This window comes from Giraffa tippelskirchi, chromosome 14 (assembly GCF_054371585.1).
Source record: "Giraffa tippelskirchi isolate mGirTip1 chromosome 14, T2T-mGirTip1v1.2.pri, whole genome shotgun sequence".
NCBI classification, from domain to species: Eukaryota; Metazoa; Chordata; class Mammalia; order Artiodactyla; family Giraffidae; genus Giraffa; species Giraffa tippelskirchi.
In genome coordinates this window covers 4,345,115-4,371,245 of record NC_137288.1, presented here as the reverse complement: position 1 = coordinate 4,371,245, position 26,131 = coordinate 4,345,115, and positions in this window count along the sequence as shown.

Below are 26,131 nucleotides of genomic sequence, written 5' to 3'. Positions count from 1 at the left end.
ACGCAATGGGCGTGGCATCACGTGGGTTTTCTCGACTTGCGGCGGTGGGTTCTCGAGTTGTGGCGGGGCCCTGGCCAGTGTCCCCTGTTAGCCCAGTGGGGTGGTGTTGCCTCCTTTGGAGCGGCGAGGGCAGGGAGCCGCCTCGGTATTCCCCAGGAGGCACTGCGGTGCACCGGGTCTCCGTCAAGCATTGAGCTAGGGCCCTCGGGGTGCCCCTCGAGGTGGGATGGGCATCTCGGGGCATCTCTGGAGTGGCATCAAGGGAGCCGAGGGGACACAGCCTTTCTCTCGGGTCACAGGACGGGGAAACCGGGCTTCATCTCGAATGCAGGGTCGAAGGTCGTGCTTTTCCTGGAGTCGCAGCGGGAGGCGGGGGTTGCCTCTCTGGATCCGATGCCAGGCGCCTCAGGGAGCCTCTCTTGTTGCCTCTGGGAAGTGCCGGCCGGCCTCCTTTACCATTGCCAGGGGCAGCTGGGCTTCCCGTCGATTCGCTGCGATGCAATGGGACCCCATGTGCCATTGCGGTCTTCCTTAGGGATCTTTGGACTTGGGGCCGGAACTGCTGTCTTGGGGCCTCCTCTGGAGCATCAGGAGAAGGGACAGGCCTCCTCTTCAGGTGCGAAGGAAAGTAGGAATTCCAGTCGAGTGGAGGCAAAGCCGGCGGCCCCCCTCTCGAGAAGAGGTGGCGTAGGAGAGGCGGGGTCGCTGTCGAGCCGCGCCGGGAGACTCGGGGTTGCACTCGCGTGGGGACACGAGGATCTCGGGGAACCTTTGGGGCTGCCTAGACGGAGTCCAGCCTGCTTTGCAGGGCCAGAGAGCACTCAGGATGGCTCTCGAGTCGTTGCAGATACAAAGTGCCCCTTCTCGCAGGGAGGGGGGCCCACGGGACGCTCTCGCGCTGTGGCGGGAAGCCCTGCCTTCTTGGCGGGTTGGTACGGGTATCTCGGGGGAAACCTGGTGCCACCCGCACGGAGTCAAGCCCCGTTCTGAGCCGGGAGAGGTGCCGGGGCATGCTCTCCACGCCCTGCACGGGAAAAGGGCCTCCTCACGCAATGGGCGTGGCATCACGTGGGTTTTCTCGACTTGCGGTGGTGGGTTCTTGAGTTGTGGCGGGGCCCTGGCTCGTCTCCCCTGTTAGCCCACTGGGGTGGTGTTGCCTCCTTTGGAGCAGCGAGGGGAGGGAGCTGCCTCGGGATTCCCCAGGAGGCGCTGCAGCGCACAGGGTCCGCGGCACGGCACGCATAGGGCTAGGACCCTCGGGGTGCCCCTCGAGGTCGGATGGGCTTCTCGGGGCATCTCTGGGGTGGCATCAAGGGAGCCGCGGGGACTCAGCCTTTCTCTCGGGTCACAGTAAGGGGAAATCGGGCTTCATCTCGAATGCAGGGTCGAAGGTCGTGCTTTTCCTGGAGTCGCAGCGGGAGGCGGGGGTTGCCTCTCTGGATCCCATGCCAGGCTCCTCAGGGAGCTTCTCTTGTTGCCTCTGGGAAGTGCCGACCTCCTTTGCCATTGCCAGGCGCAGCTGGGCTTCCCGTCGATTCGCTGCGATGCAATGGGGCCCCATGTGCCATTGCGGTTTTCCTTGGGGACCTTCGTTCTTGGGGCCAGAACTGGTGTCTTGGGGCCTCCTCTGGAGCGTCAGGAGAAGTGACAGGCCTCCTTTTGAGGTGCGAAGGAAAGTAGGGATTCCAGTCGAGTGGAGGCAAAGCCGGCGGCCCCCCTCTCGAGAAGAGGTGGCGTAGGCGAGGCGGGGTCGCTGTCGAGCCGCGCCTGGAGACTCGGGGCTCCGCTCTCGTGGGGACACGGGGATCTCGGGGAACCTCTGGGGGCGCCGAGAGGGAGTCCAGCCTCCTTTGAGGGCCAGAGAGCACTCAAGATGGCTCTCGAGTCGCTGCAGATACAAAGGGCCCCTTCTCGCACGGAGGGGGGCCCACAGGACGCTCTCGCGCTGTGGCGGGAAGCCCTGCCTTCTTGACCGGTTGGCACGGCTATCTCGGGGGACACCTGGTGTCGGCCGCACGGAGTGAAGCCCCGTTCTGAGCCGGGAGAGGTACCGGGGCATGCTCTCCACGCCCTGCAAGGGAAAAGCGCCTCCTCACGCAGTGGGCGTGGCATCACGTGGGGTTTCTTGACTTGCGGCGGTGGGTTCTCGAGTTGCGGCGGGGACCCTGGCCCGTCGCCCCTATTAGCCCAGGGGGGTCGTGGTGCCTCCTATGGAGCGGCGAGGGGAGGGAGCCGCCTTGGGTTTCCCCAGGAGGCGCTGCAGCGCACCGGGTCCGCGGCAAGCATTGAGCTAGTACCCTCGGGGTGCCCCTCGAGGTGGGATGGGCATCTCGGGGCATCTCTGGAGTGGCATCAAGGGAGCCGCGGGGACTCAGCCTTTCTCTCGGGTCACAGTAAGGGGAAACCGGGCTTCATCTCGAATGCAGGGTCGAAGGTCGTGCTTTTCCTGGAGTCGCAGCGGGAGGCGGGGGTTGCCTCTCTGGATCCCATGCCAGGCTCCTCAGGGAGCTTCTCCTTTTGCCTCTGGGAAGTGCCGGCCTCCCTTGCCATTGCCAGGGGCAGCTGGGCTTCCCGTCGATTCGCTGCAATGGAATGTGGCCCCATGTGCCATTGCGGGCTTCCTTGGGGACCTTTGGCCTTGGGGCCGGATCTGGTGTCTTGGGGCCTCCTCTGGAGCGTCAGGAGAAGTGACAGGCCTCCTCTTGAGGTGCGAAGGAAAGTAGGGATTCCCGTCGAGTGGAGGCAAAGCCGGCGGCCCCCCTCTCGAGAAGAGGTGGCGTAGGGGAGGTGGGATCGCTGTCTAACTGTGCCTGGAGACGCGGGGTTCCACTCGCGTAGGGACACGGGGATCTCGGGGCACCTCTGGGGCCGCCTAGACGGAGTCCAGCCTGCTTTGCAGGGCCAGAGAGCACTCAGGATGGCTCTCGAGTCGCTGCAGATACAAAGGGCCCCTTCTCGCAGGGAGGGGGGCCCACGGGACGCTCTCGCGCTGTGGCGGGAAGCCCTGCCTTCTTAGCGGGTTGGCACGGGTATCTCGGGGGACACCTGGTGTCACCCGCACGGAGTCAAGCCCCGTTCTGAGACGGGAGAGGTGCCGGGGCATGCTCTCCATGCCCTGCACGGGAAAAGTGCCTCCTCACGCAATGGGCGTGGCATCACGTGGGTTTTCTCGACTTGCGGCGGTGGGTTCTCGAGTTGTGGCGGGGCCCTGGCCAGTCTCCCCTGTTAGCCCAGTGGGGTGGTGTTGCCTCCTTTGGAGCGGCGAGGGCAGGGAGCCGCCTCGGTATTCCCCAGGAGGCGCTGCGGTGCACCGGGTCTCCGTCAAGCATTGAGCTAGGGCCCTCGGGGTGCCCCTCGAGGTGGGATGGGCATCTCGGGGCATCTCTGGAGTGGCATCAAGGGAGCCGAGGGGACTCAGCCTTTCTCTCGGGTCACAGCACGGGGAAACCGGGCTTCATCTCGAATGCAGGGTCGAAGGTCGTGCTTTTCCTGGAGTCGCAGCGGGAGGCGGGGGTTGCCTCTCTGGATCCGATGCCAGGCGCCTCAGGGAGCCTCTCTTGTTGCCTCTGGGAAGTGCCGGCCGACCTCCTTTACCATTGCCAAGGGCAGCTGGGCTTCCCGTCCATTCGCTGCGATGCAATGGGGCCCCATGTGCCATTGCGGTCTTCCTTGGGGATCTTTGGACTTGGGGCCGGAACTGCTGTCTTGGGGCCTCCTCTGGAGCATCAGGAGAAGGGACAGGCCTCCTCCTCAGGTGCGAAGGAAAGTAGGAATTCCAGTCGAGTGGAGGCAAAGCCGGCGGCCCCCCTCTCGAGAAGAGGTGGCGTAGGAGAGGCGGGGTCGCTGTCGAGCCGCGCCGGGAGACTCGGGGTTCCACTCGTGTGGGGACACGAGGATCTCGGGGAACCTTTGGGGCTGCCTAGACGGAGTCCAGCCTGCTTTGCAGGGCCAGAGAGCACTCAGGATGGCTCTCGAGTCGTTGCAGATACAAAGTGCCCCTTCTCGCAGGGAGGGGGGCCCACGGGACGCTCTCGCGCTGTGGCGGGAAGCCCTGCCTTCTTGGCGGGTTGGTACGGGTATCTCGGGGGAAACCTGGTGCCACCCGCACGGAGTCAAGCCCCGTTCTGAGCCGGGAGAGGTGCCGGGGCATGCTCTCCATGCCCTGCACGGGAAAAGTGCCTCCTCACGCAATGGGCGTGGCATCACGTGGGTTTTCTCGACTTGCGGCGGTGGGTTCTCGAGTTGTGGCGGGGCCCTGGCCAGTGTCCCCTGTTAGCCCAGTGGGGTGGTGTTGCCTCCTTTGGAGCGGCGAGGGCAGGGAGCCGCCTCGGTATTCCCCAGGAGGCACTGCGGTGCACCGGGTCTCCGTCAAGCATTGAGCTAGGGCCCTCGGGGTGCCCCTCGAGGTGGGATGGGCATCTCGGGGCATCTCTGGAGTGGCATCAAGGGAGCCGAGGGGACACAGCCTTTCTCTCGGGTCACAGGACGGGGAAACCGGGCTTCATCTCGAATGCAGGGTCGAAGGTCGTGCTTTTCCTGGAGTCGCAGCGGGAGGCGGGGGTTGCCTCTCTGGATCCGATGCCAGGCGCCTCAGGGAGCCTCTCTTGTTGCCTCTGGGAAGTGCCGGCCGGCCTCCTTTACCATTGCCAGGGGCAGCTGGGCTTCCCGTCGATTCGCTGCGATGCAATGGGGCCCCATGTGCCATTGCGGTCTTCCTTAGGGATCTTTGGACTTGGGGCCGGAACTGCTGTCTTGGGGCCTCCTCTGGAGCATCAGGAGAAGGGACAGGCCTCCTCTTCAGGTGCGAAGGAAAGTAGGAATTCCAGTCGAGTGGAGGCAAAGCCGGCGGCCCCCCTCTCGAGAAGAGGTGGCGTAGGAGAGGCGGGGTCGCTGTCGAGCCGCGCCGGGAGACTCGGGGTTGCACTCGCGTGGGGACACGAGGATCTCGGGGAACCTTTGGGGCTGCCTAGACGGAGTCCAGCCTGCTTTGCAGGGCCAGAGAGCACTCAGGATGGCTCTCGAGTCGTAGCAGATACAAAGTGCCCCTTCTCGCAGGGAGGGGGGCCCACGGGACGCTCTCGCGCTGTGGCGGGAAGCCCTGCCTTCTTGGCGGGTTGGTACGGGTATCTCGGGGGAAACCTGGTGCCACCCGCACGGAGTCAAGCCCCGTTCTGAGCCGGGAGAGGTGCCGGGGCATGCTCTCCACGCCCTGCACGGGAAAAGGGCCTCCTCACGCAATGGGCGTGGCATCACGTGGGTTTTCTCGACTTGCGGTGGTGGGTTCTTGAGTTGTGGCGGGGCCCTGGCTCGTCTCCCCTGTTAGCCCACTGGGGTGGTGTTGCCTCCTTTGGAGCAGCGAGGGGAGGGAGCTGCCTCGGGATTCCCCAGGAGGCGCTGCAGCGCACAGGGTCCGCGGCACGGCACGCATAGGGCTAGGACCCTCGGGGTGCCCCTCGAGGTCGGATGGGCTTCTCGGGGCATCTCTGGGGTGGCATCAAGGGAGCCGCGGGGACTCAGCCTTTCTCTCGGGTCACAGTAAGGGGAAATCGGGCTTCATCTCGAATGCAGGGTCGAAGGTCGTGCTTTTCCTGGAGTCGCAGCGGGAGGCGGGGGTTGCCTCTCTGGATCCCATGCCAGGCTCCTCAGGGAGCTTCTCTTGTTGCCTCTGGGAAGTGCCGACCTCCTTTGCCATTGCCAGGGGCAGCTGGGCTTCCCGTCGATTCGCTGCGATGCAATGGGGCCCCATGTGCCATTGCGGTTTTCCTTGGGGACCTTCGTTCTTGGGGCCAGAACTGGTGTCTTGGGGCCTCCTCTGGAGCGTCAGGAGAAGTGACAGGCCTCCTTTTGAGGTGCGAAGGAAAGTAGGGATTCCAGTCGAGTGGAGGCAAAGCCGGCGGCCCCCCTCTCGAGAAGAGGTGGCGTAGGCGAGGCGGGGTCGCTGTCGAGCCGCGCCTGGAGACTCGGGGCTCCGCTCTCGTGGGGACACGGGGATCTCGGGGAACCTCTGGGGGCGCCGAGAGGGAGTCCAGCCTCCTTTGAGGGCCAGAGAGCACTCAAGATGGCTCTCGAGTCGCTGCAGATACAAAGGGCCCCTTCTCGCACGGAGGGGGGCCCACAGGACGCTCTCGCGCTGTGGCGGGAAGCCCTGCCTTCTTGACCGGTTGGCACGGCTATCTCGGGGGACACCTGGTGTCGGCCGCACGGAGTGAAGCCCCGTTCTGAGCCGGGAGAGGTACCGGGGCATGCTCTCCACGCCCTGCAAGGGAAAAGCGCCTCCTCACGCAGTGGGCGTGGCATCACGTGGGGTTTCTCGACTTGCGGCGGTGGGTTCTCGAGTTGCGGCGGGAACCCTGGCCCGTCGCCCCTATTAGCCCAGGGGGGTCGTGGTGCCTCCTATGGAGCGGCGAGGGGAGGGAGCCGCCTTGGGTTTCCCCAGGAGGCGCTGCAGCGCACCGGGTCCGCGGCAAGCATTGAGCTAGGACCCTCGGGGTGCCCCTCGAGGTGGGATGGGCATCTCGGGGCATCTCTGGAGTGGCATCAAGGGAGCCGCGGGGACTCAGCCTTTCTCTCGGGTCACAGTAAGGGGAAACCGGGCTTCATCTCGAATGCAGGGTCGAAGGTCGTGCTTTTCCTGGAGTCGCAGCGGGAGGCGGGGGTTGCCTCTCTGGATCCCATGCCAGGCTCCTCAGGGAGCTTCTCCTGTTGCCTCTGGGAAGTGCCGGCCTCCCTTGCCATTGCCAGGGGCAGCTGGGCTTCCCGTCGATTCGCTGCAATGGAATGTGGCCCCATGTGCCATTGCGGGCTTCCTTGGGGACCTTTGGCCTTGGGGCCGGATCTGGTGTCTTGGGGCCTCCTCTGGAGCGTCAGGAGAAGTGACAGGCCTCCTCTTGAGGTGCGAAGGAAAGTAGGGATTCCCGTCGAGTGGAGGCAAACCCGGCGGCCCCCCTCTCGAGAAGAGGTGGCGTAGGGGAGGTGGGATCGCTGTCTAACTGTGCCTGGAGACGCGGGGTTCCACTCGCGTGGGGACACGGGGATCTCGGGGCACCTCTGGGGCCGCCTAGACGGAGTCCAGCCTGCTTTGCAGGGCCAGAGAGCACTCAGGATGGCTCTCGAGTCGCTGCAGATACAAAGGGCCCCTTCTCGCAGGGAGGGGGGCCCACGGGACGCTCTCGCGCTGTGGCGGGAAGCCCTGCCTTCTTAGCGGGTTGGCACGGGTATCTCGGGGGACACCTGGTGTCACCCGCACGGAGTCAAGCCCCGTTCTGAGACGGGAGAGGTGCCGGGGCATGCTCTCCATGCCCTGCACGGGAAAAGTGCCTCCTCACGCAATGGGCGTGGCATCACGTGGGTTTTCTCGACTTGCGGCGGTGGGTTCTCGAGTTGTGGCGGGGCCCTGGCCAGTCTCCCCTGTTAGCCCAGTGGGGTGGTGTTGCCTCCTTTGGAGCGGCGAGGGCAGGGAGCCGCCTCGGTATTCCCCAGGAGGCACTGCGGTGCACCGGGTCTCCGTCAAGCATTGAGCTAGGGCCCTCGGGGTGCCCCTCGAGGTGGGATGGGCATCTCGGGGCATCTCTGGAGTGGCATCAAGGGAGCCGAGGGGACTCAGCCTTTCTCTCGGGTCACAGGACGGGGAAACCGGGCTTCATCTCGAATGCAGGGTCGAAGGTCGTGCTTTTCCTGGAGTCGCAGCGGGAGGCGGGGGTTGCCTCTCTGGATCCGATGCCAGGCGCCTCAGGGAGCCTCTCTTGTTGCCTCTGGGAAGTGCCGGCCGGCCTCCTTTACCATTGCCAGGGGCAGCTGGGCTTCCCGTCGATTCGCTGCGATGCAATGGGGCCCCATGTGCCATTGTGGTCTTCCTTGGGGATCTTTGGACTTGGGGCCGGAACTGCTGTCTTGGGGCCTCCTCTGGAGCATCAGGAGAAGGGACAGGCCTCCTCTTCAGGTGCGAAGGAAAGTAGGAATTCCAGTCGAGTGGAGGCAAAGCCGGCGGCCCCCCTCTCGAGAAGAGGTGGCGTAGGAGAGGCGGGGTCACTGTCGAGCCGCGCCGGGAGACTCGGGGTTCCACTCGTGTGGGGACACGAGGATCTCGGGGAACCTTTGGGGCTGCCTAGACGGAGTCCAGCCTGCTTTGCAGGGCCAGAGAGCACTCAGGATGGCTCTCGAGTCGTTGCAGATACAAAGTGCCCCTTCTCGCAGGGAGGGGGGCCCACGGGACGCTCTCGCGCTGTGGCGGGAAGCCCTGCCTTCTTGGCGGGTTGGTACGGGTATCTCGGGGGAAACCTGGTGCCACCCGCACGGAGTCAAGCCCCGTTCTGAGACGGGAGAGGTGCCGGGGCATGCTCTCCATGCCCTGCACGGGAAAAGTGCCTCCTCACGCAATGGGCGTGGCATCACGTGGGTTTTCTCGACTTGCGGCGGTGGGTTCTCGAGTTGTGGCGGGGCCCTGGCCAGTCTCCCCTGTTAGCCCAGTGGGGTGGTGTTGCCTCCTTTGGAGCGGCGAGGGCAGGGAGCCGCCTCGGTATTCCCCAGGAGGCGCTGCGGTGCACCGGGTCTCCGTCAAGCATTGAGCTAGGGCCCTCGGGGTGCCCCTCGAGGTGGGATGGGCATCTCGGGGCATCTCTGGAGTGGCATCAAGGGAGCCGAGGGGACTCAGCCTTTCTCTCGGGTCACAGCACGGGGAAACCGGGCTTCATCTCGAATGCAGGGTCGAAGGTCCTGCTTTTCCTGGAGTCGCAGCGGGAGGCGGGGGTTGCCTCTCTGGATCCGATGCCAGGCGCCTCAGGGAGCCTCTCTTGTTGCCTCTGGGAAGTGCCGGCCGGCCTCCTTTACCATTGCCAGGGGCAGCTGGGCTTCCCGTCGATTCGCTGCGATGCAATGGGGCCCCATGTGCCATTGCGGTCTTCCTTGGGGATCTTTGGACTTGGGGCCGGAACTGCTGTCTTGGGGCCTCCTCTGGAGCATCAGGAGAAGGGACAGGCCTCCTCTTCAGGTGCGAAGGAAAGTAGGAATTCCAGTCGAGTGGAGGCAAAGCCGGCGGCCCCCCTCTCGAGAAGAGGTGGCGTAGGAGAGGCGGGGTCGCTGTCGAGCCGCGCCGGGAGACTCGGGGTTCCACTCGTGTGGGGACACGAGGATCTCGGGGAACCTTTGGGGCTGCCTAGACGGAGTCCAGCCTGCTTTGCAGGGCCAGAGAGCACTCAGGATGGCTCTCGAGTCATTGCAGATACAAAGTGCCCCTTCTCGCAGGGAGGGGGGCCCACGGGACGCTCTCGCGCTGTGGCGGGAAGCCCTGCCTTCTTGGCGGGTTGGTACGGGTATCTCGGGGGAAACCTGGTGCCACCCGCACGGAGTCAAGCCCCGTTCTGAGACGGGAGAGGTGCCGGGGCATGCTCTCCATGCCCTGCACGGGAAAAGTGCCTCCTCACGCAATGGGCGTGGCATCACGTGGGTTTTCTCGACTTGCGGCGGTGGGTTCTCGAGTTGTGGCGGGGCCCTGGCCAGTGTCCCCTGTTAGCCCAGTGGGGTGGTGTTGCCTCCTTTGGAGCGGCGAGGCCAGGGAGCCGCCTCGGTATTCCCCAGGAGGCACTGCGGTGCACCGGGTCTCCGTCAAGCATTGAGCTAGGGCCCTCGGGGTGCCCCTCGAGGTGGGATGGGCATCTCGGGGCATCTCTGGAGTGGCATCAAGGGAGCCGAGGGGACTCAGCCTTTCTCTCGGGTCACAGGACGGGGAAACCGGGCTTCATCTCGAATGCAGGGTCGAAGGTCGTGCTTTTCCTGGAGTCGCAGCGGGATGCGGGGGTTGCCTCTCTGGGTCCGATGCCAGGCGCCTCAGGGAGCCTCTCTTGTTGCCTCTGGGAAGTGCCGGCCGGCCTCCTTTACCATTGCCAGGGGCAGCTGGGCTTCCCGTCCATTCGCTGCGATGCAATGGGGCCCCATGTGCCATTGCGGTCTTCCTTGGGGATCTTTGGACTTGGGGCCGGAACTGCTGTCTTGGGGCCTCCTCTGGAGCATCAGGAGAAGGGACAGGCCTCCTCTTCAGGTGCGAAGGAAAGTAGGAATTCCAGTCGAGTGGAGGCAAAGCCGGCGGCCCCCCTCTCGAGAAGAGGTGGCGTAGGAGAGGCGGGGTCGCTGTCGAGCCGCGCCGGGAGACTCGGGGTTGCACTCGCGTGGGGACACGAGGATCTCGGGGAACCTTTGGGGCTGCCTAGACGGAGTCCAGCCTGCTTTGCAGGGCCAGAGAGCACTCAGGATGGCTCTCGAGTCGTTGCAGATACAAAGTGCCCCTTCTCGCAGGGAGGGGGGCCCACGGGACGCTCTCGCGCTGTGGCGGGAAGCCCTGCCTTCTTGGCGGGTTGGTACGGGTATCTCGGGGGAAACCTGGTGCCACCCGCACGGAGTCAAGCCCCGTTCTGAGCCGGGAGAGGTGCCGGGGCATGCTCTCCATGCCCTGCACGGGAAAAGTGCCTCCTCACGCAATGGGCGTGGCATCACGTGGGTTTTCTCGACTTGCGGTGGTGGGTTCTTGAGTTGTGGCGGGGCTCTGGCTCGTCTCCCCTGTTAACCCACTGGGGTGGTGTTGCCTCCTTTGGAGCGGCGAGGGGAGGGAGCTGCCTCGGGATTCCCCAGGAGGCGCTGCAGCGCACAGGGTCCGCGGCAAGGCACGCATAGGGCTAGGACCCTCGGGGTGCCCCTCGAGGTCGGATGGGCTTCTCGGGGCATCTCTGGGGTGGCATCAAGGGAGCCGCGGGGACTCAGCCTTTCTCTCGGGTCACAGTAAGGGGAAATCGGGCTTCATCTCGAATGCAGGGTCGAAGGTCGTGCTTTTCCTGGAGTCGCAGCGGGAGGCGGGGTTTGCCTCTCTGGATCCCATGCCAGGCTCCTCAGGGAGCTTCTCTTGTTGCCTCTGGGAAGTGCCGACCTCCTTTGCCATTGCCAGGGGCAGCTGGGCTTCCCGTCGATTCGCTGCGATGCAATGGGGCCCCATGTGCCATTGCGGTTTTCCTTGGGGACCTTCGTTCTTGGGGCCAGAACTGGTGTCTTGGGGCCTCCTCTGGAGCGTCAGGAGAAGTGACAGGCCTCCTTTTGAGGTGCGAAGGAAAGTAGGGATTCCAGTCGAGTGGAGGCAAAGCCGGCGGCCCCCCTCTCGAGAAGAGGTGGCGTAGGCGAGGCGGGGTCGCTGTCGAGCCGCGCCTGGAGACTCGGGGCTCCGCTCTCGTGGGGACACGGGGATCTCGGGGAACCTCTGGGGGCGCCGAGAGGGAGTCCAGCCTCCTTTGAGGGCCAGAGAGCACTCAAGATGGCTCTCGAGTCGCTGCAGATACAAAGGGCCCCTTCTCGCACGGAGGGGGGCCCACAGGACGCTCTCGCGCTGTGGCGGGAAGCCCTGCCTTCTTGACCGGTTGGCACGGCTATCTCGGGGGACACCTGGTGTCGGCCGCACGGAGTGAAGCCCCGTTCTGAGCCGGGAGAGGTACCGGGGCATGCTCTCCACGCCCTGCAAGGGAAAAGCGCCTCCTCACGCAGTGGGCGTGGCATCACGTGGGGTTTCTCGACTTGCGGCGGTGGGTTCTCGAGTTGCGGCGGGGACCCTGGCCCGTCGCCCCTATTAGCCCAGCGGGGTCGTGGTGCCTCCTATGGAGCGGCGAGGGGAGGGAGCCGCCTTGGGTTTCCCCAGGAGGCGCTGCAGCGCACCGGGTCCGCGGCAAGCATTGAGTTAGGACCCTCGGGGTGCCCCTCGAGGTGGGATGGGCATCTCGGGGCATCTCTGGAGTGGCATCAAGGGAGCCGAGGGGACTCAGCCTTTCTCTCTCGAATGCAGGGTCGAAGGTCGTGCTTTTCCTGGAGTCGCAGCGGGAGGCGGGGGTTGCCTCTCTGGGTCCGATGCCAGGCGCCTCAGGGAGCCTCTCTTGTTGCCTCTGGGAAGTGCCGGCCGGCCTCCTTTACCATTGCCAGGGGCAGCTGGGCTTCCCGTCCATTCGCTGCGATGCAATGGGGCCCCATGTGCCATTGCGGTCTTCCTTGGGGATCTTTGGACTTGGGGCCGGAACTGCTGTCTTGGGGCCTCCTCTGGAGCATCAGGAGAAGGGACAGGCCTCCTCTTCAGGTGCGAAGGAAAGTAGGAATTCCAGTCGAGTGGAGGCAAAGCCGGCGGCCCCCCTCTCGAGAAGAGGTGGCGTAGGAGAGGCGGGGTCGCTGTCGAGCCGCGCCGGGAGACTCGGGGTTGCACTCGCGTGGGGACACGAGGATCTCGGGGAACCTTTGGGGCTGCCTAGACGGAGTCCAGCCTGCTTTGCAGGGCCAGAGAGCACTCAGGATGGCTCTCGAGTCGTTGCAGATACAAAGTGCCCCTTCTCGCAGGGAGGGGGGCCCACGGGACGCTCTCGCGCTGTTGCGGGAAGCCCTGCCTTCTTGGCGGGTTGGTACGGGTATCTCGGGGGAAACCTGGTGCCACCCGCACGGAGTCAAGCCCCGTTCTGAGCCGGGAGAGGTGCCGGGGCATGCTCTCCATGCCCTGCACGGGAAAAGTGCCTCCTCACGCAATGGGCGTGGCATCACGTGGGTTTTCTCGACTTGCGGTGGTGGGTTCTTGAGTTGTGGCGGGGCTCTGGCTCGTCTCCCCTGTTAGCCCACTGGGGTGGTGTTGCCTCCTTTGGAGCGGCGAGGGGAGGGAGCTGCCTCGGGATTCCCCAGGAGGCGCTGCAGCGCACAGGGTCCGCGGCAAGGCACGCATAGGGCTAGGACACTCGGGGTGCCCCTCGAGGTCGGATGGGCTTCTCGGGGCATCTCTGGGGTGGCATCAAGGGAGCCGCGGGGACTCAGCCTTTCTCTCGGGTCACAGTAAGGGGAAATCGGGCTTCATCTCGAATGCAGGGTCGAAGGTCGTGCTTTTCCTGGAGTCGCAGCGGGAGGCGGGGGTTGCCTCTCTGGATCCCATGCCAGGCTCCTCAGGGAGCTTCTCTTGTTGCCTCTGGGAAGTGCCGACCTCCTTTGCCACTGCCAGGGGCAGCTGGGCTTCCCGTCGATTCGCTGCGATGCAATGGGGCCCCATGTGCCATTGCGGTTTTCCTTGGGGACCTTCGTTCTTGGGGCCAGAACTGGTGTCTTGGGGCCTCCTCTGGAGCGTCAGGAGAAGTGACAGGCCTCCTTTTGAGGTGCGAAGGAAAGTAGGGATTCCAGTCGAGTGGAGGCAAAGCCGGCGGCCCCCCTCTCGAGAAGAGGTGGCGTAGGCGAGGCGGGGTCGCTGTCGAGCCGCGCCTGGAGACTCGGGGCTCCGCTCTCGTGGGGACACGGGGATCTCGGGGAACCTCTGGGGGCGCCGAGAGGGAGTCCAGCCTCCTTTGAGGGCCAGAGAGCACTCAAGATGGCTCTCGAGTCGCTGCAGATACAAAGGGCCCCTTCTCGCACGGAGGGGGGCCCACAGGAAACTCTCGCGCTGTGGCGGGAAGCCCTGCCTTCTTGACCGGTTGGCACGGCTATCTCGGGGGACACCTGGTGTCGGCCGCACGGAGTGAAGCCCCGTTCTGAGCCGGGAGAGGTACCGGGGCATGCTCTCCACGCCCTGCAAGGGAAAAGCGCCTCCTCACGCAGTGGGCGTGGCATCACGTGGGGTTTCTCGACTTGCGGCGGTGGGTTCTCGAGTTGCGGCGATGACCCTGGCCCGTCGCCCCTATTAGCCCAGCGGGGTCGTGGTGCCTCCTATGGAGCGGCGAGGGGAGGGAGCCGCCTTGGGTTTCCCCAGGAGGCGCTGCAGCGCACCGGGTCCGCGGCAAGCATTGAGCTAGGACCCTCGGGGTGCCCCTCGAGGTGGGATGGGCATCTCGGGGCATCTCTGGAGTGGCATCAAGGGAGCCGCGGGGACTCAGCCTTTCTCTCGGGTCACAGTAAGGGGAAACCGGGCTTCATCTCGAATGCAGGGTCGAAGGTCGTGCTTTTCCTGGAGTCGCAGCGGGAGGCGGGGGTTGCCTCTCTGGATCCCATGCCAGGCTCCTCAGGGAGCTTCTCCTGTTGCCTCTGGGAAGTGCCGGCCTCCCTTGCCATTGCCAGGGGCAGGTGGGCTTCCCGTCGATTCGCTGCAATGGAATGTGGCCCCATGTGCCATTGCGGGCTTCCTTGGGGACCTTTGGCCTTGGGGCCTCCTCTGGAGCGTCAGGAGAAGTGACAGGCCTCCTCTTGAGGTGCGAAGGAAAGTAGGGATTCCCGTCGAGTGGAGGCAAAGCCGGCGGCCCCCCTCTCGAGAAGAGGTGGCGTAGGGGAGGTGGGATCGCTGTCTAACTGTGCCTGGAGACGCGGGGTTCCACTCGCGTGGGGACACGGGGATCTCGGGGCACCTCTGGGGCCGCCTAGACGGAGTCCAGCCTGCTTTGCAGGGCCAGAGAGCACTCAGGATGGCTCTCGAGTCGCTGCAGATACAAAGGGCCCCTTCTCGCAGGGAGGGGGGCCCACGGGACGCTCTCGCGCTGTGGCGGGAAGCCCTGCCTTCTTAGCGGGTTGGCACGGGTATCTCGGGGGACACCTGGTGTCACCCGCACGGAGTCAAGCCCCGTTCTGAGACGGGAGAGGTGCCGGGGCATGCTCTCCATGCCCTGCACGGGAAAAGTGCCTCCTCACGCAATGGGCGTGGCATCACGTGGGTTTTCCCGACTTGCGGCGGTGGGTTCTCGAGTTGTGGCGGGGCCCTGGCCAGTCTCCCCTGTTAGCCCAGTGGGGTGGTGTTGCCTCCTTTGGAGCGGCGAGGGCAGGGAGCCGCCTCGGTATTCCCCAGGAGGCGCTGCGGTGCAGCGGGTCTCCGTCAAGCATTGAGCTAGGGCCCTCTGGGTGCCCCTCGAGGTGGGATGGGCATCTCGGGGCATCTCTGGAGTGGCATCAAGGGAGCCGAGGGGACTCAGCCTTTCTCTCGGGTCACAGGACGGGGAAACCGGGCTTCATCTCGAATGCAGGGTCGAAGGTCGTGCTTTTCCTGGAGTCGCAGCAGGAGGCGGGGGTTGCCTCTCTGGATCCGATGCCAGGCGCCTCAGGGAGCCTCTCTTGTTGCCTCTGGGAAGTGCCGGCCGGCCTCCTTTACCATTGCCAGGGGCAGCTGGGCTTCCCGTCGATTCGCTGCGATGCAATGGGGCCCCATGTGCCATTGCGGTCTTCCTTGGGGATCTTTGGACTTGGGGCCGGAACTGCTGTCTTGGGGCTTCCTCTGGAGCATCAGGAGAAGGGACAGGCCTCCTCTTCAGGTGCGAAGGAAAGTAGGAATTCCAGTCGAGTGGAGGCAAAGCCGGCGGCCCCCCTCTCGAGAAGAGGTGGCGTAGGAGAGGCGGGGTCGCTGTCGAGCCGCGCCGGGAGACTCGGGGTTGCACTCGCGTGGGGACACGAGGATCTCGGGGAACCTTTGGGGCTGCCTAGACGGAGTCCAGCCTGCTTTGCAGGGCCAGAGAGCACTCAGGATGGCTCTCGAGTCGTTGCAGATACAAAGTGCCCCTTCTCGCAGGGAGGGGGGCCCACGGGACGCTCTCGCGCTGTGGCGGGAAGCCCTGCCTTCTTGGCGGGTTGGTACGGGTATCTCGGGGGAAACCTGGTGCCACCCGCACGGAGTCAAGCCCCGTTCTGAGCCGGGAGAGGTGCCGGGGCATGCTCTCCATGCCCTGCACGGGAAAAGTGCCTCCTCACGCAATGGGCGTGGCATCACGTGGGTTTTCTCGACTTGCGGTGGTGGGTTCTTGAGTTGTGGCGGGGCCCTGGCTCGTCTCCCCTGTTAGCCCACTGGGGTGGTGTTGCCTCCTTTGGAGCGGCGAGGGGAGGGAGCTGCCTCGGGATTCCCCAGGAGGCGCTGCAGCGCACAGGGTCCGCGGCACGGCACGCATAGGGCTAGGACCCTCGGGGTGCCCCTCGAGGTCGGATGGGCTTCTCAGGGCATCTCTGGGGTGGCATCAAGTGAGCCGCGGGGACTCAGCCTTTCTCTCGGGTCACAGTAAGGGGAAATCGGGCTTCATCTCGAATGCAGGGTCGAAGGTCGTGCTTTTCCTCGAGTCGCAGCGGGAGGCGGGGGTTGCCTCTCTGGATCCCATGCCAGGCTCCTCAGGGAGCTTCTCTTGTTGCCTCTGGGAAGTGCCGACCTCCTTTGCCATTGCCAGGGGCAGCTGGGCTTCCCGTCGATTCGCTGCGATGCAATGGGGCCCCATGTGCCATTGCGGTTTTCCTTGGGGACCTTCGTTCTTGGGGCCAGAACTGGTGTCTTGGGGCCTCCTCTGGAGCGTCAGGAGAAGTGACAGGCCTCCTTTTGTGGTGCGAAGGAAAGTAGGGATTCCAGTCGAGTGGAGGCAAAGCCGGCGGCCCCCCTCTCGAGAAGAGGTGGCGTAGGCGAGGCGGGGTCGCTGTCGAGCCGCGCCTGGAGACTCGGGGCTCCGCTCTCGTGGGGACACGGGGATCTCGGGGAACCTCTGGGGGCGCCGAGAGGGAGTCCAGCCTCCTTTGAGGGCCAGAGAGCACTCAAGATGGCTCTCGAGTCGCTGCAGATACAAAGGGCCCCTTCTCGCACGGAGGGGGGCCCACAGGACGCTCTCGCGCTGTGGCGGGAAGCCCTGCCTTCTTGACCGGTTGGCACGGCTATCTCGGGGGACACCTGGTGTCGGCCGCACGGAGTGAAGCCCCGTTCTGAGCCGGGAGAGGTACCGGGGCATGCTCTCCACGCCCTGCAAGGGAAAAAACGCCTCCTCACGCAGTGGGCGTGGCATCACGTGGGGTTTCTCGACTTGCGGCGGTGGGTTCTCGAGTTGCGGCGGGGACCCTGGCCCGTCGCCCCTATTAGCCCAGCGGGGTCGTGGTGCCTCCTATGGAGCGGCGAGGGGAGGGAGCCGCCTTGGGTTTCCCCAGGAGGCGCTGCAGCGCACCGGGTCCGCGGCAAGCATTGAGCTAGGACCCTCGGGGTGCCCCTCGAGGTGGGATGGGCATCTCGGGGCATCTCTGGAGTGGCATCAAGGGAGCCGCGGGGACTCAGCCTTTCTCTCGGGTCACAGTAAGGGGAAACCGGGCTTCATCTCGAATGCAGGGTCGAAGGTCGTGCTTTTCCTGGAGTCGCAGCGGGAGGCGGGGGTTGCCTCTCTGGATCCCATGCCAGGCTCCTCAGGGAGCTTCTCCTGTTGCCTCTGGGAAGTGCCGGCCTCCCTTGCCATTGCCAGGGGCAGCTGGGCTTCCCGTCGATTCGCTGCAATGGAATGTGGCCCCATGTGCCATTGCGGGCTTCCTTGGGGACCTTTGGCCTTGGGGCCGGATCTGGTGTCTTGGGGCCTCCTCTGGAGCGTCAGGAGAAGTGACAGGCCTCCTCTTGAGGTGCGAAGGAAAGTAGGGATTCCCGTCGAGTGGAGGCAAAGCCGGCGGCCCCCCTCTCGAGAAGAGGTGGCATAGGGGAGGTGGGATCGCTGTCTAACTGTGCCTGGAGACGCGGGGTTCCACTCGCGTGGGGACACGGGGATCTCGGGGCACCTCTGGGGCCGCCTAGACGGAGTCCAGCCTGCTTTGCAGGGCCAGAGAGCACTCAGGATGGCTCTCGAGTCGCTGCAGATACAAAGGGCCCCTTCTCGCAGGGAGGGGGGCCCACGGGACGCTCTCGCGCTGTGGCGGGAAGCCCTGCCTTCTTAGCGGGTTGGCACGGGTATCTCGGGGGACACCTGGTGTCACCCGCACGGAGTCAAGCCCCGTTCTGCGACGGGAGAGGTGCCGGGGCATGCTCTCCATGCCCTGCACGGGAAAAGTGCCTCTTCACGCAATGGGCGTGGCATCACGTGGGTTTTCCCGACTTGCGGTGGTGGGTTCTCGAGTTGTGGCGGGGCCCTGGCCAGTCTCCCCTGTTAGCCCAGTGGGGTGGTGTTGCCTCCTTTGGAGCGGCGAGGGCAGGGAGCCGCCTCGGTATTCCCCAGGAGGCGCTGCGGTGCACCGGGTCTCCGTCAAGCATTGAGCTAGGGCCCTCTGGGTGCCCCTCGAGGTGGGATGGGCATCTCGGGGCATCTCTGGAGTGGCATCAAGGGAGCCGAGGGGACTCAGCCTTTCTCTCGGGTCACAGGACGGGGAAACCGGGCTTCATCTCGAATGCAGGGTCGAAGGTCGTGCTTTTCCTGGAGTCGCAGCGGGAGGCGGGGGTTGCCTCTCTGGATCCGATGCCAGGCGCCTCAGGGAGCCTCCCTTGTTGCCTCTGGGAAGTGCCGGCCGGCCTCCTTTACCATTGCCAGGGGCAGCTGGGCTTCCCGTCGATTCGCTGCGATGCAATGGGGCCCCATGTGCCATTGCGGTCTTCCTTGGGGATCTTTGGACTTGGGGCCGGAACTGCTGTCTTGGGGCCTCCTCTGGAGCATCAGGAGAAGGGACAGGCCTCCTCTTCAGGTGCGAAGGAAAGTAGGAATTCCAGTCGAGTGGAGGCAAAGCCGGCGGCCCCCCTCTCGAGAAGAGGTGGCGTAGGAGAGGCGGGGTCGCTGTCGAGCCGCGCCGGGAGACTCGGGGTTGCACTCGCGTGGGGACACGAGGATCTCGGGGAACCTTTGGGGCTGCCTAGACGGAGTCCAGCCTGCTTTGCAGGGCCAGAGAGCACTCAGGATGGCTCTCGAGTCGTTGCAGATACAAAGTGCCCCTTCTCGCAGGGAGGGGGGCCCACGGGACGCTCTCGCGCTGTGGCGGGAAGCCCTGCCTTCTTGGCGGGTTGGTACGGGTATCTCGGGGGAAACCTGGTGCCACCCGCACGGAGTCAAGCCCCGTTCTGAGCCGGGAGAGGTGCCGGGGCATGCTCTCCATGCCCTGCACGGGAAAAGTGCCTCCTCACGCAATGGGCGTGGCATCACGTGGGTTTTCTCGACTTGCGGTGGTGGGTTCTTGAGTTGTGGCGGGGCCCTGGCTCGTCTCCCCTGTTAGCCCACTGGGGTGGTGTTGCCTCCTTTGGAGCGGCGAGGGGAGGGAGCTGCCTCGGGATTCCCCAGGAGGCGCTGCAGCGCACAGGGTCCGCGGCACGGCACGCATAGGGCTAGGACCCTCGGGGTGCCCCTCGAGGTCGGATGGGCTTCTCGGGGCATCTCTGGGGTGGCATCAAGGGAGCCGCGGGGACTCAGCCTTTCTCTCGGGTCACAGTAAGGGGAAATCGGGCTTCATCTCGAATGCAGGGTCGAAGGTCGTGCTTTTCCTGGAGTCGCAGCGGGAGGCGGGGGTTGCCTCTCTGCATCCCATGCCAGGCTCCTCAGGGAGCTTCTCTTGTTGCCTCTGGGAAGTGCCGACCTCCTTTGCCATTGCCAGGGGCAGCTGGGCTTCCCGTCGATTCGCTGCGATGCAATGGGGCCCCATGTGCCATTGCGGTTTTCCTTGGGGACCTTCGTTCTTGGGGCCAGAACTGGTGTCTTGGGGCCTCCTCTGGAGCGTCAGGAGAAGTGACAGGCCTCCTTTTGAGGTGCGAAGCAAAGTAGGGATTCCAGTCGAGTGGAGGCAAAGCCGGCGGCCCCCCTCTCGAGAAGAGGTGGCGTAGGCGAGGCGGGGTCGCTGTCGAGCCGCGCCTGGAGACTCGGGGCTCCGCTCTCGTGGGGACACGGGGATCTCGGGGAACCTCTGGGGGCGCCGAGAGGGAGTCCAGCCTCCTTTGAGGGCCAGAGAGCACTCAAGATGGCTCTCGAGTCGCTGCAGATACAAAGGGCCCCTTCTCGCACGGAGGGGGGCCCACAGGACGCTCTCGCGCTGTGGCGGGAAGCCCTGCCTTCTTGACCGGTTGGCACGGCTATCTCGGGGGACACCTGGTGTCGGCCGCACGGAGTGAAGCCCCGTTCTGAGCCGGGAGAGGTACCGGGGCATGCTCTCCACGCCCTGCAAGGGAAAAGCGCCTCCTCACGCAGTGGGCGTGGCATCACGTGGGGTTTCTCGACTTGCGGCGGTGGGTTCTCGAGTTGCGGCGGGAACCCTGGCCCGTCGCCCCTATTAGCCCAGGGGGGTCGTGGTGCCTCCTATGGAGCGGCGAGGGGAGGGAGCCGCCTTGGGTTTCCCCAGGAGGCGCTGCAGCGCACCGGGTCCGCGGCAAGCATTGAGCTAGGACCCTCGGGGTGCCCCTCGAGGTGGGATGGGCATCTCGGGGCATCTCTGGAGTGGCATCAAGGGAGCCGCGGGGACTCAGCCTTTCTCTCGGGTCACAGTAAGGGGAAACCGGGCTTCATCTCGAATGCAGGGTCGAAGGTCGTGCTTTTCCTGGAGTCGCAGCGGGAGGCGGGGGTTGCCTCTCTGGATCCCATGCCAGGCTCCTCAGGGAGCTTCTCCTGTTGCCTCTGGGAAGTGCCGGCCTCCCTTGCCATTGCCAGGGGCAGCTGGGCTTCCCGTCGATTCGCTGCAATGGAATGTGGCCCCATGTGCCATTGCGGGCTTCCTTGGGGACCTTTGGCCTTGGGGCCGGATCTGGTGTCTTGGGGCCTCCTCTGGAGTGTCAGGAGAAGTGACAGGCCTCCTCTTGAGGTGCGAAGGAAAGTAGGGATTCCCGTCGAGTGGAGGCAAAGCCGGCGGCCCCCCTCTCGAGAAGAGGTGGCGTAGGGGAGGTGGGATCGCTGTCTAACTGTGCCTGGAGACGCGGGGTTCCACTCGCGTGGGGACACGGGGATCTCGGGGCACCTCTGGGGCCGCCTAGACGGAGTCCAGCCTGCTTTGCAGGGCCAGAGAGCACTCAGGATGGCTCTCGAGTCGCTGCAGATACAAAGGGCCCCTTCTCGCAGGGAGGGGGGCCCACGGGACGCTCTCGCGCTGTGGCGGGAAGCCCTGCCTTCTTAGGGGGTTGGCACGGGTATCTCGGGGGACACCTGGTGTCACCCGCATGGAGTCAAGCCCCGTTCTGAGACGGGAGAGGTGCCGGGGCATGCTCTCCATGCCCTGCACGGGAAAAGTGCCTCCTCACGCAATGGGCGTGGCATCACGTGGGTTTTCTCGACTTGCGGCGGTGGGTTCTCGAGTTGTGGCGGGGCCCTGGCCAGTCTCCCCTGTTAGCCCAGTGGGGTGGTGTTGCCTCCTTTGGAGCGGCGAGGGCAGGGAGCCGCTTCGGTATTCCCCAGGAGGCGCTGCGGTGCACCGGGTCTCCGTCACGCATTGAGCTAGGGCCCTCGGGGTGCCCCTCGAGGTGGGATGGGCATCTCGGGGCATCTCTGGAGTGGCATCAAGGGAGCCGAGGGGACTCAGCCTTTCTCTCGGGTCACAGGACGGGGAAACCGGGCTTCATCTCGAATGCAGGGTCGAAGGTCGTGCTTTTCCTGGAGTCGCAGCGGGAGGCGGGGGTTGCCTCTCTGGATCCGATGCCAGGCGCCTCAGGGAGCCTCTCTTGTTGCCTCTGGGAAGTGCCGGCCGGCCTCCTTTACCATTGCCAGGGGCAGCTGGGCTTCCCGTCGATTCGCTGCGATGCAATGGGGCCCCATGTGCCATTGCGGTCTTCCTTGGGGATCTTTGGACTTGGGGCCGGAACTGCTGTCTTGGGGCCTCCTCTGGAGCATCAGGAGAAGGGACAGGCCTCCTCTTCAGGTGCAAAGGAAAGTAGGAATTCCAGTCGAGTGGAGGCAAAGCCGGCGGCCCCCCTCTCGAGAAGAGGTGGCGTAGGAGAGGCGGGGTCGCTGTCGAGCCGCGCCGGGAGACTCGGGGTTGCACTCGCGTGGGGACACGAGGATCTCGGGGAACCTTTGGGGCTGCCTAGACGGAGTCCAGCCTGCTTTGCAGGGCCAGAGAGCACTCAGGATGCCTCTCGAGTCGTTGCAGATACAAAATGCCCCTTCTCGCAGGGAGGGGGGCCCACGGGACGCTCTCGCGTTGTGGCGGGAAGCCCTGCCTTCTTGGCGGGTTGGTACGGGTATCTCGGGGGAAACCTGGTGCTACCCGCACGGAGTCAAGCCCCGTTCTGAGCCGGGAGAGGTGCCGGGGCATGCTCTCCATGCCCTGCACGGGAAAAGTGCCTCCTCACGCAATGGGCGTGGCATCACGTGGGTTTTCTCGACTTGCGGTGGTGGGTTCTTGAGTTGTGGCGGGGCCCTGGCTCGTCTCCCCTGTTAGCCCACTGGGGTGGTGTTGCCTCCTTTGGAGCGGCGAGGGGAGGGAGCTGCCTCGGGATTCCCCAGGAGGCGCTGCAGCGCACAGGGTCCGCGGCACGGCACGCATAGGGCTAGGACCCTCGGGGTGACCCTCGAGGTCGGATGGGCTTCTCGGGGCATCTCTGGGGTGGCATCAAGGGAGCCGCGGGGACTCAGCCTTTCTCTCGGGTCACAGTAAGGGGAAATCGGGCTTCATCTCGAATGCAGGGTCGAAGGTCGTGCTTTTCCTGGAGTCGCAGCGGGAGGCGGGGGTTGCCTCTCTGGATCCCATGCCAGGCTCCTCAGGGAGCTTCTCTTGTTGCCTCTGGGAAGTGCCGACCTCCTTTGCCATTGCCAGGGGCAGCTGGGCTTCCCGTCGATTCGCTGCGATGCAATGGGGCCCCATGTGCCATTGCGGTTTTCCTTGGGGACCTTCGTTCTTGGGGCCAGAACTGGTGTCTTGGGGCCTCCTCTGGAGCGTCAGGAGAAGTGACAGGCCTCCTTTTGAGGTGCGAAGGAAAGTAGGGATTCCAGTCGAGTGGAGGCAAAGCCGGCGGCCCCCCTCTCGAGAAGAGGTGGCGTAGGCCAGGCGGGGTCGCTGTCGAGCCGCGCCTGGAGACTCGGGGCTCCGCTCTCGTGGGGACACGGGGATCTCGGGGAACCTCTGGGGGCGCCGAGAGGGAGTCCAGCCTCCTTTGAGGGCCAGAGAGCACTCAAGATGGCTCTCGAGTCGCTGCAGATACAAAGGGCCCATTCTCGCACGGAGGGGGGCCCACAGGACGCTCTCGCGCTGTGGCAGGAAGCCCTGCCTTCTTGACCGGTTGGCACGGCTATCTCGGGGGACACCTGGTGTCGGCCGCACGGAGTGAAGCCCCGTTCTGAGCCGGGAGAGGTACCGGGGCATGCTCTCCACGCCCTGCAAGGGAAAAGCGCCTCCTCACGCAGTGGGCGTGGCATCACGTGGGGTTTCTCGACTTGCGGCGGTGGGTTCTCGAGTTGCGGCGGGGACCCTGGCCCGTCGCCCCTATTAGCCCAGCGGGGTCGTGGTGCCTCCTATGGAGCGGCGAGGGGAGGGAGCCGCCTTGGGTTTCCCCAGGAGGCGCTGCAGCGCACCGGGTCCGCGGCAAGCATTGAGCTAGGACCCTCGGGGTGCCCCTCGAGGTGGGATGGGCATCTCGGGGCATCTCTGGAGTGGCATCAAGGGAGCCGCGGGGACTCAGCCTTTCTCTCGGGTCACAGTAAGGGGAAACCGGGCTTCATCTCGAATGCAGGGTCGAAGGTCGTGCTTTTCCTGGAGTCACAGCGGGAGGCGGGGGTTGCCTCTCTGGATCCCATGCCAGGCTCCTCAGGGAGCTTCTCCTGTTGCCTCTGGGAAGTGCCGGCCTCCCTTGCCATTGCCAGGGGCAGCTGGGCTTCCCGTCGATTCGCTGCAATGGAATGTGGCCCCATGTGCCATTGCGGGCTTCCTTGGGGACCTTTGGCCTTGGGGCCGGATCTGGTGTCTTGGGGCCTCCTCTGGAGCGTCAGGAGAAGTGACAGGCGTCCTCTTGAGGTGCGAAGGAAAGTAGGGATTCCCGTCGAGTGGAGGCAAAGCCGGCGGCCCCCCTCTCGAGAAGAGGTGGCGTAGGGGAGGTGGGATCGCTGTCTAACTGTGCCTGGAGACGCGGGGTTCCACTCGCGTGGGGACACGGGGATCTCGGGGCACCTCTGGGGCCGCCTAGACGGAGTCCAGCCTGCTTTGCAGGGCCAGAGAGCACTCAGGATGGCTCTCGAGTCGCTGCAGATACAAAGGGCCCCTTCTCGCAGGGAGGGGGGCTCACGGGACGCTCTCGCGCTGTGGCGGGAAGCCCTGCCTTCTTAGCGGGTTGGCACGGGTATCTCGGGGGACACCTGGTGTCACCCGCACGGAGTCAAGCCCCGTTCTGAGCCGGGAGAGGTGCCGGGGCATGCTCTCCATGCCCTGCACGGGAAAAGTGCCTCCTCACGCAATGGGCGTGGCATCACGTGGGTTTTCCCGACTTGCGGTGGTGGGTTCTCGAGTTGTGGCGGGGCCCTGGCCAGTCTCCCCTGTTAGCCCAGTGGGGTGGTGTTGCCTCCTTTGGAGCGGCGAGGGCAGGGAGCCGCCTCGGTATTCCCCAGGAGGCGCTGCGGTGCACCGGGTCTCCGTCAAGCATTGAGCTAGGGCCCTCTGGGTGCCCCTCGAGGTGGGATGGGCATCTCGGGGCATCTCTGGAGTGGCATCAAGGGAGCCGAGGGGACTCAGCCTTTCTCTCGGGTCACAGGACGGGGAAACCGGGCTTCATCTCGAATGCAGGGTCGAAGGTCGTGCTTTTCCTGGAGTCGCAGCGGGAGGCGGGGGTTGCCTCTCTGGATCCGATGCCAGGCGCCTCAGGGAGCCTCTCTTGTTGCCTCTGGGAAGTGCCGGCCGGCCTCCTTTACCATTGCCAGGGGCAGCTGGGCTTCCCGTCGATTCGCTGCGATGCAATGGGGCCCCATGTGCCATTGCGGTCTTCCTTGGGGATCTTTGCACTTGGGGCCGGAACTGCTGTCTTGGGGCCTCCTCTGGAGCATCAGGAGAAGGGACAGGCCTCCTCTTCAGGTGCGAAGGAAAGTAGGAATTCCAGTCGAGTGGAGGCAAAGCCGGCGGCCCCCCTCTCGAGAAGAGGTGGCGTAGGAGAGGCGGAGTCGCTGTCGAGCCGCGCCGGGAGACTTGGGGTTGCACTCGCGTGGGGACACGAGGATCTCGGGGAACCTTTGGGGCTGCCTAGACGGAGTCCAGCCTGCTTTGCAGGGCCAGAGAGCACTCAGGATGGCTCTCGAGTCGTTGCAGATACAAAGTGCCCCTTCTCGCAGGGAGGGGGGCCCACGGGACGCTCTCGCGCTGTGGCGGGAAGCCCTGCCTTCTTGGCGGGTTGGTACGGGTATCTCGGGGGAAACCTGGTGCCACCCGCACGGAGTCAAGCCCCGTTCTGAGCCGGGAGAGGTGCCGGGGCATGCTCTCCATGCCCTGCACGGGAAAAGTGCCTCCTCACGCAATGGGCGTGGCATCACGTGGGTTTTCTCGACTTGCGGTGGTGGGTTCTTGAGTTGTGGCGGGGCCCTGGCTCGTCTCCCCTGTTAGCCCACTGGGGTGGTGTTGCCTCCTTTGGAGCGGCGAGGGGAGGGAGCTGCCTCGGGATTCCCCAGGAGGCGCTGCAGCGCACAGGGTCCGCGGCACGGCACGCATAGGGCTAGGACCCTCGGGGTGCCCCTCGAGGTCGGATGGGCTTCTCGGGGCATCTCTGGGGTGGCATCAAGGGAGCCGCGGGGACTCAGCCTTTCTCTCGGGTCACAGTAAGGGGAAATCGGGCTTCATCTCGAATGCAGGGTCGAAGGTCGTGCTTTTCCTGGAGTCGCAGCGGGAGGCGGGGGTTGCCTCTCTGGATCCCATGCCAGGCTCCTCAGGGAGCTTCTCTTGTTGCCTCTGGGAAGTGCCGACCTCCTTTGCCATTGCCAGGGGCAGCTGGGCTTCCCGTCGATTCGCTGCGATGCAATGGGGCCCCATGTGCCATTGCGGTTTTCCTTGGGGACCTTCGTTCTTGGGGCCAGAACTGGTGTCTTGGGGCCTCCTCTGGAGCGTCAGGAGAAGTGACAGGCCTCCTTTTGAGGTGCGAAGGAAAGTAGGGATTCCAGTCGAGTGGAGGCAAAGCCGGCGGCCCCCCTCTCGAGAAGAGGTGGCGTAGGCGAGGCGGGGTCGCTGTCGAGCCGCGCCTGGAGACTCGGGGCTCCGCTCTCGTGGGGACACGGGGATCTCGGGGAACCTCTGGGGGCGCCGAGAGGGAGTCCAGCCTCCTTTGAGGGCCAGAGAGCACTCAAGATGGCTCTCGAGTCGCTGCAGATACAAAGGGCCCCTTCTCGCACGGAGGGGGGCCCACAGGACGCTCTCGCGCTGTGGCGGGAAGCCCTGCCTTCTTGACCGGTTGGCACGGCTATCTCGGGGGACACCTGGTGTCGGCCGCACGGAGTGAAGCCCCGTTCTGAGCCGGGAGAGGTACCGGGGCATGCTCTCTACGCCCTGCAAGGGAAAAGCGCCTCCTCACGCAGTGGGCGTGGCATCACGT